This window comes from Canis lupus, chromosome 13 (assembly GCF_003254725.2).
Source record: "Canis lupus dingo isolate Sandy chromosome 13, ASM325472v2, whole genome shotgun sequence".
NCBI classification, from domain to species: Eukaryota; Metazoa; Chordata; class Mammalia; order Carnivora; family Canidae; genus Canis; species Canis lupus.
Window position 1 is genome coordinate 52,354,507 of NC_064255.1, and position 23,058 is coordinate 52,377,564.

The 23,058-nt window shown below is 33.8% G+C and overlaps 1 long non-coding RNA gene across 1 annotated transcript in view; it reads right to left on the reverse strand.

Moving 5' to 3' along the window:
• Nucleotides 1-3,120: 3,120 nt before the first annotated feature.
• LOC118355003 (uncharacterized) overlaps nt 3,121-23,058 on the reverse strand; it is a 33,359-nt gene continuing 13,421 nt past the window's right edge. Inside the window, exon 3 of the long non-coding RNA XR_004816580.2 lies at nt 3,121-3,296. This is a non-coding gene — a long non-coding RNA (uncharacterized LOC118355003). The remainder of the gene's footprint in view (nt 3,297-23,058) is intronic.

A 23,058-nucleotide genomic window follows, 5' to 3' on the forward strand; every position in this document is an offset into this window, starting at 1 on the left:
TGTGATACTAGCATAAAAACAGGTAAGTAGATCAATGGAACAGAATCAAGAGCCCAGAAATAAGACCTCATGTATACAGTAAACTAATATTTGACACGAGAACCAAGGATACTCAATGGGAAAAGGATAGTTTCTTTAGTAAATGATGCTGGGAAACCAAAGAATGAAATTTGACCTCCATCTTACACCACTCACAAAAGTAAACTCAAAATTAATTAAAAGTTAAACGTAAGACCTGAAACCATAAAACTCCTAGAAGAAAACAGGGAAAAACCTCCTTGACATTGGTCTTAGCAGTGTTTTTTTTGGATTTGACACCAAAAGCACAAGTAACCAAAGCAAAAAATAAACAAATGGAAGTACACCCAACTTAAAAACTTATGCACTGTGGGAAAGAAGCAATCAACAAAATGAAAAGGTAGCCTATGGAATGGAAAAAAAAATATAAACCATTTGCTGATAACTGAGCATATTCAAAATATATAAGAAAAGAATATAAATAAGGAGCTCATACAACTCAATATCAAAAAGAAAAACGATTTAAAAAATGGGCAGAAGATCTGAATAGGCTTTTTTCAAAATAAGATATATGGTAGGTACATGAGAAGGTGTTCAACATCACTAATCATTAGGGTAATGTAAATCAAAATCATAATAAGGTGTCACTCCAGACCTGTTGGAAATGGCTATTATAAAAAATAAGAGATAACCAGCATTGAGGAGAATGAGAAAAAGAGACCCTCTCTGTATACTGTCGGTGGGAATGGAGTTTCCTCCAAAAATTAAAAATAGAACTATCATATGATCTAGCAATCCCACTTCTGGGTATATATCTAAGATAAACGGAATCACTCTCATGAAGAGATATCTGTAACCCATGTTCATGCAGCATTATTCACAATACCCAAGGTATTAAAACAACCTGTGTCTATCTACAGATGAATGAGTAAAAAAGATGCGGTGGTGTGTGTGTGTGTGTGTGTGTGTGTGTGTGTGTGCATAAATATAAATAGCAGAATATTATTCAACATGAGAATAAGGAAATCCTGCCATATGCAGCAACATGGATAGAACTTGAGGGCATTCTACTAAGTGAAATAAGTCAGTCAGAGAAAGACAAGTGTCATATAACCTCACCTACATGTGAAACCTATAAAAGCCAAACTTATAATAACAGGATAGAATGGTCATTACCAGGGGCTGAAAATTGGGGGAAGTGTTGGTCAAAGGGTACAAATTTCCAGTAATAAGATGAATAAGTTCTGAGCATCTAATGTACAGCATGATGACTATAGTTAAAAATATTGTATTATATACCTGAAAGTTGCTGAGAGATTAGATCGTGTATGTTTTCACCACACACACACACACACACACACACGCACAGAATAATTATGTTGAGGTGATGGAGTTGTTAACTAACCCCACTGTGAAAATTATTTCACAATACATACACGTATCAATTTATCATGCTATCCTTAAAATTATACAATGTTATAGATCAATTATATACCTCAAGAATGTTGAGAAAAATAAAAAATGAGATTCTTTTTTTTCATTATGTTGAAAAAAATGTATATTTTTCTATAAAATAGTTTTTAAAAAAGAGGCAGACTTTAGAAACCTAAAGATTTAATCCCATGCTGATAATTTGCTTACAATATAGCATAATTTTGAAGGATGGCAATACGTATTCTATCAGATATATTTATCTTGAATCAAAGTTTTCCAAAAATGTATTTTCATATATGCTAACCAGTAAGCTTCTTATAATAACGTGATAATTATAATTGGGAAGAAATTGTGATTAACATTATACTTTAAAATATTTTTTTCAGAGTGTGTCTACACTGTACTGATTTGTTGGTTTTTTTAAAAGATTTTATTTATTTATTTGACAGAAAGAGAGAGTACAAACAGAGGGAGAAGCCGGCTCCCTGCTGAGCAGAGAGCCTGATGTGGGGCTAGATCCCAGAACCCTGGCATCATGATCTGAGCTGAAGGAAAACACTTAACTGACTGAGCCAACCAAGACACCCCTTTACTAATTTTTTTGAAATAAGTATTTAATGTGGGAGATCTATGGAGAGATGATAGAAATTCTTGCTCAAGGAAATTGAATTGTGATCAAGGAATATACTATATATATCATAGAATCCTCAGTCCTCACGATCTAAATTTAAAATATATATTGCAAAAAATATTAAAGACAAAAAATATATGTATGTTAAAGGCAATTTGACTAAACTATTATTCTATTTATATAAATCCTATATCTTCTGTAAGTCAGTGTACTGACAAGAGAAATTTCTTTTACTTGGAGAATATATATATATATATATATATATATATATACACACACACATATATATGCACACACACACATATAACACACAAATATATGTATTTCACATGCATATTTGAAAATAAAAGGTATAAAATTATTCATGTTTTCAGTAGATATCTGCAGTTAATACCTATTACTATAATTAACTAAGGCATTCATGAAGAAAAAGTGGGCCAAAAATTGAATACATAGTGCAGAACTGTTTAATCTTATTATAAAGAACAGAAAAACAATTTTGCCAAAATAACATAACTACTTAGAGTAGGTGACACTTAATACACATGAGTATTATATTGAACAAACCTTTTTGCCCTGCTCTTTCTGTATTATGTGAAGCTCAAAGAAAGGACACTTACCAAGCTTTAGAAGTGAGACACATTGAAAATAGGACAAGAATTCATAAAATAGAAACCATTGACCAAAGAGACATTTTGTTCGTTTCATGTCCCTATTTTATTCCCACATTTATTTCCATTTATTTTAAAGCATCTCCCCTTGTTGTTTTGTCCTTTTACTTGGCTAACTGAATCATCAAGGAGGATTAATGTGACTTTCAACCACCATGGACTTCTTTTGCCTTTTTCTCAGCACTCTTCCTACCCACCCAGGCCAAAGTTCCTTTGAAGTCAATGGGAAGTCCACATCAGAGGTGATTAGTAGGGTTCAGAGCAAACCAGAATAGCTTCCTGACAAAGGTATCGTACCTTTCCACAAATATCTCCAGCCTGGAGTGTCACAACTCTTTTCTAAAAATCCAAGTTACTTACCTATTCAATCGAGCTCACTTTTCGCCCCTGTGCCTTAGATCGGAGTCAGGCTGTTTGTTTGACTGCTTGGGACACATCTCACTTTGGGTTGCATATTAAACCATGAACTTTTCCTCTCAGGACTTCTCCCATAGTGTGCAACTATCTCTGTGTGTCATCCTTCATAGAATGCTGGAAAGGACCTGAAAAATTATGACAGAGTGAAATAGGGAAAGGTAGCTGCTGACAGGACAAAAATGATGAGACGGATACATTTTGAGACAGCTGCTGCATCCTGACAGCTGACAGAAAGCCAATCAGGCAAAGCAGCATTGCCAACACCAAAGAAAAGTCTGGCCAAGGGGTGAGGCATGCTCTCATAGCTATGGGAAATGGAGAAACATTTGCGGTGGGAAGAGGACCGGCGAGGTTCTGAACCTGCCTCTGCTGCTAGCCCCTACATACCTTTGGGCAAGACAAAGCACTTCCTGGAAACTATTTCTTAATGAAAGGAGTTAAGAGAAGAAATTTGGTTCCTTCCAGAATCTCATCATGAGAAATGTCACAGAATTTCCCCATCCAAATGTTTTCATCATTATCACTTGGTGCTGAAGACTACTTGGGATTTAAGGTACAAGAGGCAAGTAATCCACAAAGGACCATTAAATAAAAAGAGAAAAACAGGATATAAGACAAAAATAAATCAAATGTCATGTCTTCAGAAATGTCACTAACATGAAAATAAAAACTGGAAAGTCGAGTAGCTGTAGCTAGCATAATGTCATGTTCAAAAAGATACTGATTTTGGATGGAAATGTCTTCTTGTACCTCACATATCATCCTGTCATATGTAGCTACTTCTTATTTTGATCTCAGTAAAGATATTAAAAGAAAAAAAAACTTGCTGCCAATCTTTTCATAATGTTTTGATATCTTTTTTTTGGCATAACAGACACATGATTCTTAAGTATTTTTCTTATCACTCTTTTTAACTATTTATATTTCTAATTACTTATGATAAACATGTGACTGCTGAATTCTTCAATATCAAATGTAGCTTCGCATGTCCCACAAGGCAAATGTAACATATTAAAGGCATAGCGATGCAAATGTTAGAAAATCCATTAAATAAATATATATATATTTTTTCTTTTTTGCTAGTACATAAAACTTCAGCAGGCACATGAATTTCATAGAAACAAGCCAGGAATGAAGCAATGGAAAGAAGCTAGAGTAACATCCAACAGAGGCTAAGGGAGAAGAACAAATGAAATTTATTTTGATTATGAATAAACCAACTTATTCGGTGCAAGACAAATTCCAAGGATATTTCATTTCATTAACAAGGCTATTTCAAGCAATATCCATAAATATGAGACAAGTGTGCAGAAAATAAATATATAGAAAACAATACTTAATTTGGGGGAAAAATAGATAACGGAGAAGAAAAATGCATCATATCTGAAATACGGTAAAACTTTCCATAACCAAATTAACACAGCAGTTTTAAGAATACCAGTTATTTGATAATGAGCATGACATGAAGAATAGCTCTTAGCAAATGAGATATTACTTCTGTGGCAAATTTTTTCTTCAGAAAAATAATTGGTTTCTAAGTCAATGCCTTTCCAAACAGTAATTAATGAGAGCCACTGACAGTAGAGATCGGAGAAAACAATATTCACGGATTAACTGTGGGAGAAATTAGTTCACTATCTCAGTGTATGGGATAAATTGTTCATTAAGGAAAAAAGGATGAAGAGAAGAGAATGCATATATATTTCTCAATATGACATCATTATTGTATTGGCCCATATAAACAGGAAGTAGAACCAGGGCATAAGCACATTTCCTTTATAAATTATAAATAGAATGAGTTATATAATGAAAGAAAGACTAATTCACTATAAGTGTAGTTGGCTGATTCTAAGTAATTGTTAGTTGCAAAGGCAAATCAGAATTACCTTCAAAACTTATTTCTAAAATTATGCTGCATACTTGCTCCATTGTTATATAGTGAGAAATATGTTTACAGATCCTGAAAAATCTTTCGAATTTAAGTGATCTATCTGTTTTGTTGAATTACCAATAGACACTATATTAATAACACTCCAACATAAATTTGAAATGTTGAGGAGAAAGATATTTCAACATACACTATGTCTATCAGTTTTGAAAATATAAATGCTTAAAACATAAAAGGGAAATGTAAAATATATATGCTTGAAATTTATTGATTCATATTAAGTCCCTGCCTGCTGTGAATCAAAGACAAGTAGGAAGAACCTGAATGAATAGCAAATGGCTAATTTTAAATTGTTGGGTGCTTTGTTAACAAGTCAATCAACACACCTCAGTGATAAGAACTTTTACAATTCAGTTAAAAAATAGTAGAATGGCATAAATACACTATTGTCATCTTTAGGCTACAGTACAATTACATTATTTCTTTTCAATAACTGATTATGTACTGCCAACTTCCTAGTATCTTTTTAAGTATGTCGTCAAATTTTATCCCCATTGTGCAAGTGAGAAAACTAAAACACAAATAAGTTTACTGAAAAGAGAGATATTAATTATTATACTAGTCATAAATTAATATGGCCTGCCAGATGTATAACATTTTATCATTATTTTGAACTTCTTTCAACAGGCTTTCTTTTAAATATCAAATAAGTATTTAAAGCTGATTACTTTGTGTATCAGTAAACTGATCTCCTGAATACATTTTGTAAATGAGAAAAGAAATCATAAGAAGCTAAGATACTAGCAAAAACCAACATCAAATATTAGCTATCTATTTTGAAAAAAATTCTATGAAAACATGCAATAATTACAAGGATTAGAATTACATGTTCTAATTACAACATTAGAAAATGTTTCCAAAAGATGAGCACTCTAAAGCAAATGTCTTTTTTAGAGAATATGTAATGATCTTCAAGAAAGATGAGAATTGTACCTTAAGCAAATGTAAGTGCAAATCCACCATGTAGGGGTTGTCCAGCATTGAGGGACGACTTTTCTACTTCCTACAATGGCATTCATGGACTAACAGCTACTCTGTTCATGTGACAGCTCCTTGAATTACTTGGTCACCCATCAGTGGACCAAGGGTGGGGAGAGATCCTGAATAACTAAGTTGGCTCCCATGAGAAAATAACAATGGTTTCTTCAATAATATAGAGTACCACAGTCTGATGAGATTGATCTTCCACAAAAACAAAGTAATATTTTTCCAGTGTCCCGTAGAGAATGTTTCTTCTAAACTTGGCCAAGTGGTGCAGTCCTGGCATGCATCTGGATTGCTTCTCTAAAAGAAGATAATCCTCCTCATACAGCTTTGAAACAGTGCCTCTCATCACAGACCTATTTTTTAAAAATTGTGATCCTGTCAGTATATGCTTTCTCTTTCATTTTATTTATGCACCTAGCTATGCATGTAAAACTAGACAATGAAATATTTTAGTTTTTAATATAGATGAGAGAAAAACAAATGTCTTCATGTGACTGGTAGCTAAAGAGCTGGGTATAAAAGCTTTTGTGTTTGGTAATGTTTGATGAGAGAAGGAGAAGCACTCTTAATGGTATAGAAAATGAAACTGTATTATAGCAATTAGACCACATGCGTTTGTGGGAGCAGGTCCAGCAGTCTAGTGGCTATGGCTTCTGCTTCTGGTTTTAGGTCTGAATTCAGATTTAGAGGTTGGAAAGGAAAGGTAAATGCATAGTTAGGGGAAAGCAAGAACTAACTGAAAGCCTTATCTGTCTCTCACTTCCCGCAACCTTTACTATAAAAGGGATTGCATGCAGGATAGCCTCGCCCTCTTCACTGTGGAACTGTACATGCACTGGCTCAGGATTCCCCATGCTGCTTTGGGATATTGAAAAGAGGAGATTCAATGGGAATAGAATGAGCTTCAGGTCTGAAACTGCTGGGCCCAAACAATTAGTTAAACCAACAGATGAGGTATGTATGGAAGCAACAATAGCTCCTGGCCCTATGCAAACTTCAGATAATAAATACATAAATAAACAAACAAACAAACAAATAAATAAATCTGCTTCTCCTCCTACACAAATTTCTCTTAAGGTCAACCTAATTTGACAGCATGTCAGGAAGGAAATCTGTGAAATATAGCTCTAGTTTAGCTAAATTGACACAGTAAAAAAGCCACCATAGGTTTCATTTTACAAAGCAAATGAAGAACACTGGCATAGATCTTTCTATACATCTTAACTGGGAAGATACATAAGAGATTTCCTGAGACTGTCCAAAAGCTGTCCAGATTGTGAAGAAGTCTTCCTAGGCTTTAGACATAGTATGAGGACCTGAATAATCTGCTTAATCCAGAAGAGGACATCTGATGCTTACGATGGAAAACAAGCCAGAAGAAACAAAAGCACTTTGGAAAAAATGTGTTTGCTCAAATAGTCCCTTTACACTCTCACAAAGGATGAATAGATGGAGGATATCAATAGGCACAGATATAGATATTTAAAATTTTGAATAATCTATTTTTAAATAGTTCAAGATATATCAGTACCATCAACCATGATAGTTTGGAGCCTCTGAGCTCAAACTGACATTCAATCAGCAAAGATCTTTAATGATCTTCATATCAAAGTACCATGTATTCCCTTCCTACATTTAATTTAGCAGGAGATAAGTGAAAGCCTTACTTTTTGGTGAGACAAATCCATTTGACTTTCAAGAATACACAGTCTTTATTCAGGGAGAACAGTTATAAATATTGCTAATATTTATCCCATGCAATTATATGTTTTCATACTATGCACTTGGAGAACCAAGTACTTGTATTCTGTGAAGAGTCTCATTTTAACCCAATATATAGTAGATGTAGGTTGCCATAAGAATACTGATTTGAATACAATCTCTATGATTGAGGGCCTTATCAAGTGCTTATTTGAGTAATATGCAACAGAATACTTGGCTTTTATTAAAATCAGGGTTGGATATGAGTAAATAATTTTGAAATCTATCATCTATCTATCTATGTATCTACCTATCTTTCTATCTATCCATCTCTTTCATTTATTTCTGTCATGCTTTATTCAAAACAGATCCTTAGGGGGCAACTGAGTGGCTCCATTGGTTGAGCACCTGAGTCTTGGTTTCAACTCAGTTTATGATCTCAGGGTACTGAGATGGAGCCTACTTTTTTGCATTTTTTAAAGATTTTTATTTATTTATTCATGAGGGACACAGAAAGAGAGGCAGAGACATAGGCAGAGGGAGAAGCAGGCTCCCCATCAGGGACTGGAGGCAGAGACATAGGCAGAGGGAGAAGCAGGCTCCCCATCAGGGGACTTGGACTCAATTCCAAGATCCCAGGATCACAATCAGAGCCAAAGGCAGACACTCAACCACTGAACCGCCCAGGTGCACCGAGATGGAGCCTGCTTAAGATTCTCTCTCTCCCTCTGCTCCTTCCCCTGCCTATGAGTGTGTGGGTGTTTATGCTCTCATTCATTCTCTCTAAAATAAATAAATAAATCTTAAAACAACAACAACAGAACAGCATTTTAGCACTAAGGTCCTCCAAGATATTCAATAAAAATATCATATATTATACTCTAACACCTTACTCCAAGAATATCCGCTTAGTGGTTGTAAGAGTACCCTAGAGCAGCATGGAGAAGCTATTGAAAATAAAAGGAGGGCCATAAATACGAAGACAGGGAAAGAAATTAAGTAAGGAATGAAAAGAAGTAAAGAGAAAAATAAGAAAAGAGAGGGGATACTTGAATGGCTGTCACTTATGTGTCCAATCCTTGATTTTGGCCCAAGTCATGATCTCAGGGTCCTGGAATGTAGCCCCATATGGGGCTTTGCACTCAGCAGGGAGTCTGCTTAAGGATTCTCTCCCTCTACCCCTCTCCTCACTCTCTCTCTTTCTCTCTCTAAAATAAATAAATCTCTAAAAAAATAGAGACAAAATAACTTCATTTGTTAACTAGTTATCAAAGAATAGTGTTAAATTTTTCTCTTTCTCTCTCTCTCTCTCTCTCTCTCTCTTTCACATGCACACACACATATACACACACCACACATAGTCACATCAATAAACAACATTGAAAAAAACTTACTGTGCATTGTAATAAGATCTATAAATACAACAAAGGTTAAAACACAGAGAACACACAGAATAATTGTGGGAGTTTCTATCTCCTTTATCCTCCATCCCACCAGAGTCCTAGTTCCCACACTATGTCTAATAAATAATTATCCATTGTCATAGCTAAACTTGCCTATCTTCTCTTTAAGACTTGAAACCTACTGAGTTTGGTCATCTCCATTTTGTGTGGTCTAGTTATTTGTGACAATTCTAAATGATCTTTGTGATAATTAGTGCTAGTAACTATAATGGGTACTTATCAATGAAAGATATAACAGGTACAATATTATGTTATATATTATATAATATGTAGATGCTATAATGGACACAAGTTGAGTCTGAGACTGTCTATAAGAATGTATTTGTAGGCAGTTGTAGCTTGAGCAATAGTTATGGGCCTCAGTCTCAAAAGAGTAGTTTTGTTTAATTTTCTTGGTACATCTTAAATGTCTTTTCACCTTGTTTATATAGTTGAAGCCTACAAAAATTATTTATCTTTAATAAAAAATCTTACAAACAACGAGTAGAAGAAATAAGATAGACCCCAGGTGTTTACAATGCTGATACCCGTTTCTCACTGAACTGCAATCATCTGCATAATTAGCATTCTCTGTTTTGAGCACCTAGCAGAGGGCCTGGCTCATATATACCCTCATACATATTTCTTACGCATCCAAAGTTGATATGTACCAACGTGTTTCTTTCAGTTATCTTTGGTTGTTGCATGTTCTGATTGCTCAGTTCAACTACATTCTGAGTTTTAGAGAAATTTAAATTCACTTCTGGCTGCACCATTTCTTCACCCTATATCGATTTCATACTAAAAAAAATAACAATAAACGTCAGTAATGGCAAAGGATTCTCTTACTGTGCTAATAAAATCAGATAAGTCTGCATCCATAAATGGAAATAAATGATGGACAATTTGACGTATGTTTATTGGATATTTAATTATTCAGAGATTTGATGAAATTAATAGACTGCAATTTTTTATTGTATCTATGAGTCAAAAAAACATTTCCTGTAAGTTAAATAAAATGCTCGTAGATGCCTATTACTTAATATAAGTGTGTCCAACCTATTAAGCTGTAGAAGTGAAGTTTTGCTTAACTGAAGCTTTAAGAGTCTTAGAAAATGAGATACAGATATTAACTCTGAGTGGGGTCAGAAAGGATAGCCTACTAGGGCACTTGAGTGGCTCAGTCGGTTAAGCATCTGCCTTAGGCTCATGTCAGGATCTCAGGCGGGGGCAGTGGGAAGCCTGCTCCTCCCTTTTCCTCTGCCCCTCTCCCCCTACTTGTGTTCTCAATCATTTTGCTTGCTTGCTGTCTTTCTCTCAAATAAATAAACAGGTACGTAGACCTACAGTTAGCTGAAGCCTCTGGAAAGGGTTTAGGAACATGCATTTTAACAAATGTATCTGTTGATTTTTGTGATCATACACATTTGAGCAACACAAACAAACTGGACTTTTAAAAAGGAAAATATAATTTAGACTCTTAGCTCTCCTGTTAATTATCTGTATGACTTTGTACATAAGTTTTCTTTAGTTAACCTTAGCAGAATTTTGATGAGTGTTTATTATGTATAGAAAGGGTTTTATGCTTGGTGCTTCAGTTGAATATCTTATTAAGTAACAGGCTCAAAAGATATGCTGTCAAATGTCTTTTCTAGTTTTAAAATGTTGATACCATAAAACAGGCCCATTTGTTTTTTGTTTATCTGATGTGTTATTTTTTAAGAGATTTATGGGAACATAGTTTAATTGGAAAATGCTAACATGAAAGCATTATATTAGCAGTTTAAGCACATTGAGATTATCTCAATAGCTTTCTGACATACACAATTTCAGACACTATTAAACTAATCAAATGAGATATCACTATGATTACATGAGTCACTTACACTCAGAGTGAGATTTTTTATTTTTTTATATAATGGTATAACAATATCAATGAGAATAAAATATATGTATTTGACTTTGCTGAATCAATTTTGTGACAGCCTGGATTAACTATTTTGTAGAGTATAATTAAACTAATTTATAAAGTAAATTTGTACTAATCTCTTTATAAGAATGTATAGCTAAAATTTGAATCTCAGAAATATTTACATTTCCTCCAACATATAATCTTATTAATCTTAACATATTTTCTAAAGTGTGCTGCAACATACCCTCAATGTAAATTAGTAGTTAAAATATATTCACAGTAAAAATAATCCCTAATTCAGCTAAGAAATAACTTGGGTATCAACATTATAGGAGGAATTTCAAACGATATAAGAATAGGTATATTTTGTCTTAAAGATGAACTATAATATGGTTATATTCCATTTTCATCTTGATGAAAAGGAAGATATTATACTCTAATTTTATTAGTCATAAAAGATGTAATGATTAATACAATAATCAAATTTGTGGTATTACTGAACTGAAAGGCACTGAAATGATAGCAGTTTGGAGGAGTGGTAAAGTGAATAAATTACTTAAGAACTATTAAATATTATGCAACAAAGACAAAATAATCCTATATAATATAGTATGAAAACATCGAGATAATTATTTGTTATTCAAGAAAGTAAACTTTTTTACTTTTCGGCCAATAGAAACAAACCTGTATGATACATTTATGTATATGTTAATGAACAAAATAGTGATTTATTTTCATAGGTTAATATATGCATATTTTAAATATTTTTCCAAGTATGGTAGTTAAGAACTGCTCAGCAACAGGAGTACATAAGTGGTTCAGTCGGTTAAACATGCTACTCTTGGTTTCAGGTCAGGTCATGAGATGGAGCTCTGTATGAGTCAGGCTCCAGTCTGAGCCCAGAGTCAGCTTTCTCTGACTCTCCTCATGTTCTCTCCTTCTCTCTCAATCTCTCTCTCTTTCTCTCTTTCTCACTAAAAAACATAAGCAAATCTTTAAACAGGAACTACTCAACAATATATGAAAGTGCCTGTATTCTTATTCGCAATATAAGGAATTCCTCTTGTCAGTCTTATATGTTATTTTAATTTACATTTTCCTTACCAATACTAAAGATGAGCACCTTTTCTTCATGTTCATAGTAAATTTCCTACTTATAGTTTTTTCAATTTTTTCTCCAGACTGTATTTCTCTTATTTCTTAAGCTATATAAAAAATAAAAATTATTTGTAATTTTACTTCATATAGGTTGCAAATATTTGTAGCATCCATCATTTGCCTTTTCTATTTAATGTACCTTTTATTATACTTTTAAATTTTTTTGTACTGCTAAATATGTATACTTTTTCTCTGTTATCATGGGTTGCCTCTCTGACTTGGGGGACCATTAACAACCCATTTTTTTTTAACAACCCATTTTTTAAAAGTATTCTGATACTGTCTCTAATTTTTTTGTTATTTTCTTTAATATTTTATTTATTTATTCATGAAAGACACAAAAAGTGAGGCAGAGACATAGGCAGAGGGAGAAGCACAAGGAGCTCCACAGGATTCTCTATCCCAGGACCCCAGGATCAGGACATGAACCAAACACAAACACTCAATCACTGAGCCACTCAGGTGCCCCTAATTTTTTTTTGTTATTTATTTATTTATTTATTTATTTATTTATTTATTTATTTATTTATTTATTTATTATTTAAATCTCTGATATATTGGAAATTACCCATTTACAGCAGTAGAATAAAAAATAGAAAATGTGTGTTTGCTATCAAATGGATTACCAATTAAGACGAGATCATTAGTAAGTAAACCCCTTTTCCCTACTGAATTGAAATACAAATGTTTTTATATTAAATTTTATGGAGTATGTATTCTATTACACTGATCTAATTCACTATTCCTGTGACAATATCATGTTATAATTATAGTGGTTTTATAGAAAAATTCAATATCTTGTAAACTCAGCCCTCCGTAATTCCTTTTTTCATATTTTATTGTTTAATGGAACTGTAGACTTCCTTATTAATATTAGAATCTAGAAAACTATCCTCAGGGATTGTCAATGGAATTTCATTAAATTTATATATTATTTTTGGAGGATTGTTTCCTTCTTGAAATTAATTTAATTAAAATTAAATCTTCTCATTGAGGAAGTATAACTCTCCATTTCTTATAGTTTCAATGTCCTTAAAAATTGGTGTTCCCTTTCCATAAATGTTACAAATTTCTTATTAGATTTATTTCTTGGGTTCTTATGTCTTTGACTACTATTTTGAATATATATTTACATGTGTGTGTATGTCTTTATTTCCATCCAAATACAGCCTTTGCTTGAGTTAGAGAAAACCTGTTTTGTATTTATCTTATATTCAACTATCTTTAAAAATTCTGTCTTACTTAAGTGTTTTAACTAAAGTCTCTTGTTTTTTCTTAAATTTGTATTCTTATCATCCTCAAAAAATACATATTCTTGGCACTTCCTTCTGAAATGTGTAAAAAATTTCCCTGATCATAATAATAGTAGGTGAGGAAAAGCTTTCCTATTTTATTCCTGAATTTAATGAAAAGGGCTTCAATATATCATCATGTTGTCTGATATTTTCTACTTTGTTTTAAAAATTACCTTTATCCTATTTAATTACTGTCCCTCTCTTCCTGTTTTACTTAGAATTTTACTATGAATTGCTGTGAAAAAAACTATGGATGCAATAATTTTTTTTACAAAGTGGAAGACACAGAAGATAAAGATAAGTAAGAAAATAAATAATGTGTCAAAGCTTAGTAATCATGCACAGACCGCTGTAGCTCCAGGATTTTATTATTATTCAACATTTTCTTGTTTGTCTTTCTTGAGGCCAAATAGTTTTCTCAGTAGTGGACTTTCAAAGGGATAACTAAGAGATTAACAAAAACAAAATTCTATAAAGTTATATTTTGTCATACTAAATCATGGCTTTTAGAATTTTACTCTCATACAATGCATTAAACTTCATTTTACTGGGAGAAAAAAAAAAGAGAGAGAGAAAGGATGGAAAATTCTGGACAGATATCAGAGCACAAGTCTCCTTAAATCAGCAGCTCAACAACATCATCAAGACACAGTTTCTTTCAGTATGTGCCCTCAGCCATTATTAGGATGCTTTTCCTCTTAACATAGCAACTGGCAACTTTAACCTTTATCAGATCCCATGGAGAGTTTGTGACACCACTGAGTGTCTGCTTTAGTAGTTCTGGGATGGACTGAGCACAAAATTTTGTAGTCCCAACTTGTTTCCAGATGATGTTCTCTTTTTTTTTTTTTTTTTGATGTTGATGGTTCTAAGCGCACGGACTTCCCTCATGGCCCCCCAAATGAATGGCTGGAAACTTTTCCAGCATTTCATATGGATTACACTATAGTCAGGCAAAAGATAATGTATCCCTATTGAGTGTCCCATATTAGAAGCAATTTTTTTCAAAAGCCACAAAGTTGCCTTTTCTTCATTTCTTATTTTCTAAAATGTTGCTGTATGTCCATAACTAACCAGGATCTTTACAAAATGATTGAGTTAGTTAATTTGTTTAGACCCATCAAGTTTCACCATCTGGGGTTCTTTTAGATACCTTGATCACTTGAAAGACAGTAAAAAAGAATTAAAATTTTATAAACAACAAAAATGGGCAGAATGATCATGGATAGAAAATTAACAGAGCCTTAAACAACAAAAGCTAATATACATTTTCTCTTTTATGGCATAAATTAATTTACCGAAGATGTATCGGTCTTTTAAAAACTGATTTTGATTTTATTATTGTTCTATTTTTTTCCTTATTCATATTTCACTCGTAGTAACTTAATTTCCTAATTCTTTGATTTATTTGTAGTTTATTGTTCAGTTTGCTAATTTAAATATTTACCTAATGCTAATCTGATTTCATAATAAGTTTTACAGTGGTAACTATTTCTCTTAAATGCATTCTTGATTCCTATATATACTAAATTGTTATGTTTTCATTATTTTCTGTTGATTTGCATTTACTTTCCATTCTTGATATTTTCTGATACCTTGTGGTAATTTTAGAGAACATGTTCCTAACATGTTCTTTGAGCATGTTTCTGCTATTGATTTTTAGGTTTCATTTAATCATACCATATAAAATATCTACACTTTGAAACCGAATAAGAGTATCTGTATGATACAGTATATGTTATGTTTATGTAAGTGATGTATGGGTAAAAGGAAAAAATTTGCATTCTCTATAAATAACAATATGACATATATGTAATGACTGTAAACATATAAATAAACATTTAAGCTTTTTGATGACACATTATTCAAATCTGTTATTGCTATGTATTTGGTTTTCTGTATATTTAGCTTGTTTCATACACTCTTTGTGAAAATACATTTTTGAAAGATTTAATTAATTAATTAATTAATCTATTTATTTATTTATGTGAGTGAGAGAGAATCGAGACAGAGAGCAAGCAGGGAGAGGGGTGCAGGATGGCAGAGGCAGAGGGAAAAGTAGGCTCCCCACTGAGCAGGAAGCCCAGTGCAGGAATGGATCCCAGGACCCCTGGGATCATGACCTGAGCCACAGGCGGATGCTTAACTTGACTGAGCCACAGGTGCTCCAAAAAGGATGTATTAAATCATCTGCCAAATTTCTTCTTTTATGAAGTTGTCTTTGCAATTCAAACTCATTCTTATTCATGTATTTGACTTGTGATTGATTCATAAATATTTAATGTCTTTATGGATTTTAAAATTTATTAGTATATATGTGTGCTTCTTCTTTCATATAATACTTCTGGCCCTTAGTTCTAATTTATCTGATATTTATATTAATATGCACAATTTCTTCACTTTCATTTGGTTAGCATATAGTTGTTTAAGCCCTAGGTTTTACACTTTGTTTAGTTTGTTTTTGTTTTTTAGTTTCTTATAAGTTATATCCAGCTGATCGAGTTTTTTCAATAAACTAATCTTATTATGGGTTGGTTTTATAATTCTAGAGTTTGGACTCAAATTGGTTTTTTGTTTCTTTTTTTTTCTTTGCAGAGACTCTAGTTCACAAAACATGAGCCAAACATGAACAAACCATTTCCCACTATCCTGAAAGGCAGTGGAAGGAGAAATTCTATAGCTAAAAATAGAGTAAATAGTCATCCCTCAGGGGGTTTAAACACAGGCTCATATTTTACTTAATCCCATAGCTCCGAAAGGGAATTATGTTCTTTCTTATATTTCAAAAGGGGCATCAAGGACTAAATTCAAGCTGATGTATTATAATCAAGTTCCAATAGCCAGTTTCTTTTAGGCCTTTAGGCTTAAAATAATTTAAGGGATAGGCTGGTGACTGTCCTCTTACACAAAGTTAGAAACTGCGTGGGAAGGGAGTCTCCTCTCATTCTAATCAGGACATGCATCACTGTGGCTCTTTAAAATTTTGCTCAAGGGCCATCAAGACAAATGGCACCCCAGGCGAGACCAGCAATCTAACAATGTCTATATTTTGACAAAGGATTTAGCCAATCCACATTTAGTATAATGGCTGACATTTGATTTTGTGCTTCTCAGTCATACCTACAACCTGGTTACATTTCTGCTCGTTCATCTTAAACTTTTCCTAGTTCTGAAATTGTATTCTGCTCTTCAATTTTGCCCGATCCTTCCCTTCCTTATCAATAATAAATCAAGCCATATAACTTCAGTCTTTCAAATTATACTCTCACCCAAATGATTTATTCACCAACAGCATTTCCATCAGAATGAAACATTTTGAATACTTTCCTGTTTTATCCCCTTCCAACATGAAATCTTAATTTAGAATGCTTTTACTTCCCTGATTTTATCACCAAAATATAATATGCCTTATGCTGGGATTACTGTATATTTTTTTTTATGTATTTTATCTTTCGTTTCAATAGTTATCACTTAATTAATTACCATATTTTATTTAAGCATGAATCGTTTAATGCTTTTGCCATCAACTGTTTACCTAATGTATTTTCCATATCTTGGGATATCTATGACGGTTCAATTGCTACTTGGTTAGAGTACACAGGAATAAATAGTTTCTGAATTCTTGTATGCCTAAATATGTAGCACTTTGATGTTGATAGTCAATAGATGTAGTAGCTTAGTAGAGGATTCTGGAAATGCTATCATTTTCTCTCAGTAGTCTGCAGATATTCCTCCAGTCGCTGGCTTCTGGAATAGCAGATAAAATACCTGTAAGCAAAGTTTTTTGGGGGTCTAAAGTTTGGTAAGATATCTGTTTATCCTGGAAATGTAGGGATATCGCTGTTATGTCTGAGAGTAAGTCTTTAAAATTAATTTTCTAGAAGTTATTGAATTTTTCACAAATAAAGGCTTTTCTTAAGCTTAGGGAAATTCTCATATGTTCAATTATCTCTGCAATATTTTTCTGTTATATAATTTCCATTATTTGCATGAGATTTACTTCACCTGTTTTCCTTATCTTTTTCTTTTTAAAGATTTATTTACTTATTCAAGAGAGACACACAGAGAGAGAGGCAGAGACACAGGCAGAGGGAGAAGCAGACTCCATGCAGGGAGCCCAATGTGGGACCCCATCCCAGGACTCCAGGATCACGCCCTGGGCTGAAGGAAGGCAAGCACTCAACCACTGAGCCAACCAGGTGTCCCTATTTTTTTCTCAAGAATTCCATTTCCATATATATTACAGACAGAAAGAAAAAAAACACCATTAATATATATTTATTTAGTCTTCCTTAATAATGTTACTGTTTCTAATAGGAAAAATCCTGTTTTTAGTTGATCTACTGCCTTTAACATTTGAAAACCATGGGATATCTCTTGTTTCAGAAAATCTTTGTAAATATTTTTTAGGTTTCTCATTACTTTGTTGTTAATTTTCTCACAGTAGACTCTTGTGGTTTTCTTTAATGTACTTCAGGGAGAGACTTGTTCTGAATGTCTACCTTGAGCTTCGTCTTCATTTTCACATTAACATGTTCCCTTAATGAACTGTAATTATTTTCTCTTCCTGATCATGATTTTTTAGTTCAGTAAGGCTCAAGGCATTATTTTATGATTCTTTTCTTCATAGCAAATGAGTGATAAATAGAAGTAGAATATGGCATGGATTCCCTTCTAGGGGAACAGGTAGAGAGAATGCTTGGTAGAGAATTATTTCGTTGCTGAGGTACATGGAACAATCTCACATCCCAAGATTTCCTGGCTGTCCAAGCAGTAAGAATGATGACAATCAACTCACAAGAGCAGTTTACTTACAAGCCAACTGTAGTCAGCTGGATCCAGTAAGTTCTCCCACAAAAACCCCCAGCCAACTGGTAGGCTTTCTGATAGAATTTACTGGCTTTTTCCTGCTCAACCTTCAGGAAATCTTGACATCTTCATTATATGCCTTGGATCTGGAAGAAATGTACGATCTGTAGTTGGCTCTGAGCCCTGATTTACAATCCATACAAAGAAAAAACAAAGTACCACATGTTTTTCTTTCTTTGAGAGATACAGGGAGAAACACTGAGGTCAGACAAATGTTCTAGGCTCTGCCAAATTTCAGCGCCCTGTAAAAGAATTTGGGAAGAAGAGAGAAAAGAGGTAGCAACAAACAAGTTTATATGCCTAGGTATTGTTGAGCTTTTGAAATGTATTATTCATTTAATTCTTATAGCGACCTCAATGGTAGGAATTACTATTATCTTCATTTTCTGAGTACACAAACTACGGCATAGAGGCATTTTGCAATTTGGCCAACGTCTCATATGGCTAATAGAATAGCAGAAATAATGGTAAACCAGGGAGATACAAACCATGAGCTAAATCATCATGCTATATTACTTATTTCATTAGCTTCCTATCAGTTTATTTCCATCTGAACACAACATCCACAAAACATACTCTCATCATTTGTCTATTTTATCCATACTTTATCTTATGCGAACAAAGACTTGTTAAGACTTGGGAATACAAACAAGACAGCTCAAACTTTTAGAAGCTTATAGTTTAATGGCTTGACAGAACATAAAATCAATATTCAAATGTGAATTCCAACACTGGTAAGCAGAAGTGTTTGTATGTGTTTATGTGTGCGTGTAAAGAGAGTTTTAAAAATTTATACAAAACATTTTCATTTTTTAAAAGATTTTATTTATTTATTCATGAGAGACACACAGAGAGAGAGAGAAAGAGACAGAGACAGAGAGAGGTAGAGACACAGGCAGAGGGAGAAGCAGGCTCCATACAGGGAGCCTGACGTGGGACTCGATCCCAGGTCTCCAGGGTCACACCCTGGGCTGAAGGCGGCGCTAAACCACTGAGCCACCTGGGCTGCCCCACAAAACATTTTCAAAGTGTTTACAAACTATTCTACCAATTTAGCAAATTATCTACCTAAAAGATGCCAACAAATACTTAAAAATAAAATGGCTCATGGCAGTAATGACATGTAAATACTATAAATTTTACTTTAGTGCATAGTTTCTCAGCCTAGGTACTATGGGTGTTTGGGGCTGAATAACACTTTTGTGGGGGGGGCTTGTACTGTACGCTGCAGAATGTTTAGCACCAACCTTGTTCTTCACCCACTAGATCCTAGCAGCAGCCACTCCTCAGGTGTGCCAACCAAAAATATCTCCAGACATTGCCAAATGTCCTCGGGAGAAAAATTGTCCTCCATTAACCATGTTCTAGTGTTCTTCTTCAGGAATAACATTACTTATAATAATAAAAAAGAAGTTACATGTTCAAAGATTTGTATGGAGGAAAAGGGAAATTAAAATTTTTAAGGAATCCAATTGTTAGTTTGCCAATGCCAATGCTTATCTCAGGCAAGTTTAGTGATCATTCCTTAGTAGAAATATCATTTCTAAGTCCTTTTAATTCATAATCTCCACAGAATCACTCACAAGGCTCTCTCTTTGCCTCAAGCTACATCGGTCCTATGTTTTATTTAGTTTTTTGAAACAATATCTGCAACTCATCCAGAGGATAAGTGCATTCACCTTGGTTCTGGTATTTCCTCTACCTGGAATTCAAGTGTCTAAATTCCTACAGCTGGTTGGGCGTCCAACAATAGTTTGACACACCATTCAGAAAAGTTTGTCGTTGAGGAGACTAACTCTTCAGTATTTGATAAGTCATTGTGTCTGAAAGCAGAGCACCTACTAAAACAAACAAACAAACAAACAAACAAAAAGCAAAGGTTGGGAGCACCTGGGTGGCTCACTGGTGGAGTGTTTGCCTTTGGCTCAGGTTTCCTGGGATCCAGTCTTCCCACAGGGAGCCTGCTTCTCCCTCTGCCTATGTCGCTGCCTCTCTGTGTCTCTTGTGAATAAATAAATAAAACTTTAAAAAGAAAAAAAAAGAAAGAAAAAAGAAGGAAAACAAAGGCTAAGGTTTATGCTTCAGTCTCTATCGAAACTCTGACTTAAACATTGGTGATTTCTCTGCTAAAAACTATCTTGCTGCCTTCAGTCAGCTTTTTCTAAGTCTGCCATTCAGACTTTTCAGTTTGTTCACTACTAACAGAGGCTTTCATATCAAAGAAAGGCTCTAGTAGATTAGTCACATTTTTAGCACAAATATGCAATATGCAAACTTTGTGCTAGCAGAGCTTCCCTTGCATTAATTCAGATGGTGTTTAGTATAGAACCCAGCACTCAATAAGCCATGTAAGTGAAGCCACACCACCATTAAATCTTTTCACTTTTTAATTCTATGTTAATTCCTAGTCTTTTAGAACAAGCTAGCCATTAATCAATGTTACCTATATAACCATAGTCTTGTAAATTATTGGAATGACCACGCGTATAAAAAAATTACTTTTTTTTTTCTTTTGAGAGAGAGAGAGCACCTGTGCGTGCATACACAAGAGGGGAGGGGAGGGCGAGAGGGAGGAGACAGAAAATTAAGCAGGGTCCTCCAAGCTCAGTGCAGAGCCCAATGTGGGGCTCAGACTCACGACTCTGAGATCAAGAGCTGAGCCAAAATCAACAGTCAGATGCTTAACTGACAGAGCCACCCAGGCACCGCTAAACAACTTTTTAACTTGGAATGAGGACTCTCTCCTCTTTGACATATTATTACAGTTCTCTCTAGCAGTCAACTGTACACTTGAAAACCAATTTTTTTTATCGCTTCATATGTGATATCCAAGCTTGCCCCTGAGTGTTTGCCTATGCTTCATTTAAGGAAAAGTACTCTAACATTGTTCCAGGCAGTATGATATGACTCAAACTCCAAAGAAAATATTTAAAATAATAATAATAAAAAAACACCCACAAGGTCCTAATAGTGATTCTTCTTTTTAAATAAGAGAAGTTACTGCTACTCCTAACATCTCTACCTAATTTGTAATAGTCTAAGTTTTACAGTTTTCCTGGGCAATAAATTCTCTTCAAAATTTTTATATCTAATGCCAGACATAGCAATTTTCAAGCTGTGAGATCCACTTGTCACATCCTTGAAATTAGTTCCAGGTCTAAAGCAAGAATAAGAGGCATGTATAATCTTCCATCACTAGAAAACCAAACATATGTTTTGAATGGGAAAAAACAAAAGCATGTTTCTTATCAGCTATAACCATTGAGTGGCCAAAGTAACTTAGGTGCACTTATAGTTGGCTCTGTGTTTATATATATATATATATATATAATTATTTTATAATATTGGAACTGTAAAAGAACCTTTTAAAAAATGTTAGTGAGGAATTTAGAATTAGAGATTATTGGTAAGTGGAATTGGTTTCATTCATGCCTAGTTAAGGCATCAGTGTTCCTGGATAAAGCTAAATAGTGTCTATTGCACTTGGATCTAGAGTTTCAGTTCTGAGTTCATTACTTATTAGTTATAATACTCTGGCCAGGTTTTTTTGTTTTGGTTTTGTTTTTTTTTTTGTTTTGTTTTCTCTAAGCTTCACTTTCTCCAGTGTATTAACTAGGCTTCTCCAGAGAACAGAACTTATTATAGTTCTTTATTGTATATATATTGTTATATATTATATATGTACATTATATAGTTAATTTTATATATATATAATTAGAGAGAGATTGATTTATTATGAGAGATTCATTCACACAATTATGAAAGCTGAGAAGTCCTTTGATTTATCTGCAAGCTGGAGTCCCAAGAATGCTGGTGGAGTGTATAATTCCAGTGTAAACCTGAAGGCCTGAGAACCATGGGAACTAAAGCTATAAATTTCAATCTGAGTCCAATGGTGCACTAATGTCTAAGGGAGGAGAAGATGAATGTCCCAGCTTAAGCAAAAAAACAAATTCACCTTTTCACTGCTTTCTTGTTCAATTCAGATCCTCAATGGATTGGATGATGCCCACCTGTGTTGGTGAGGGCACTCTTCTTTCCTCAGTCTACCAATTCAAATGCTAATCTCTTCCATAAACACCCTCACAGACACCTTGAATATAATAGTTTACCAACTATCTAGGTATCCCTTAGCCCAGTCAATTTGCACCAAAATTAACTATCACACACATCCACCAAATAAGGATTATATTTAAAATCTTAAATTTGTTGTGAAGATTAGTTTAGATTATAAATGCCAACACATTTGTAGACTGTTGGGCAAAATGCAGTGTTTAATATGTTAGCTGCTACTAACATTTCAATGTATCTCATTATTTAAGTATAAGATAGGTAGAGATTTTTTGTGAGAGCAGATGTATACAATCACGCCACTTCACATTGTCCCCACACACCTGTCCAAGACAGATTCACAAGCCATTTAAAAACAAATGTACTCTAGTTAGTACGGTTGTTTAGGAAATGGGTAGTCTAGACACTGTATTGTTTTTAATTTAACATTGGACCTCAAATTGTCAAGTACAGTGACTATTTCTGGCACACACAACGTATCCCTGATTCTAGAACCAAATTCAG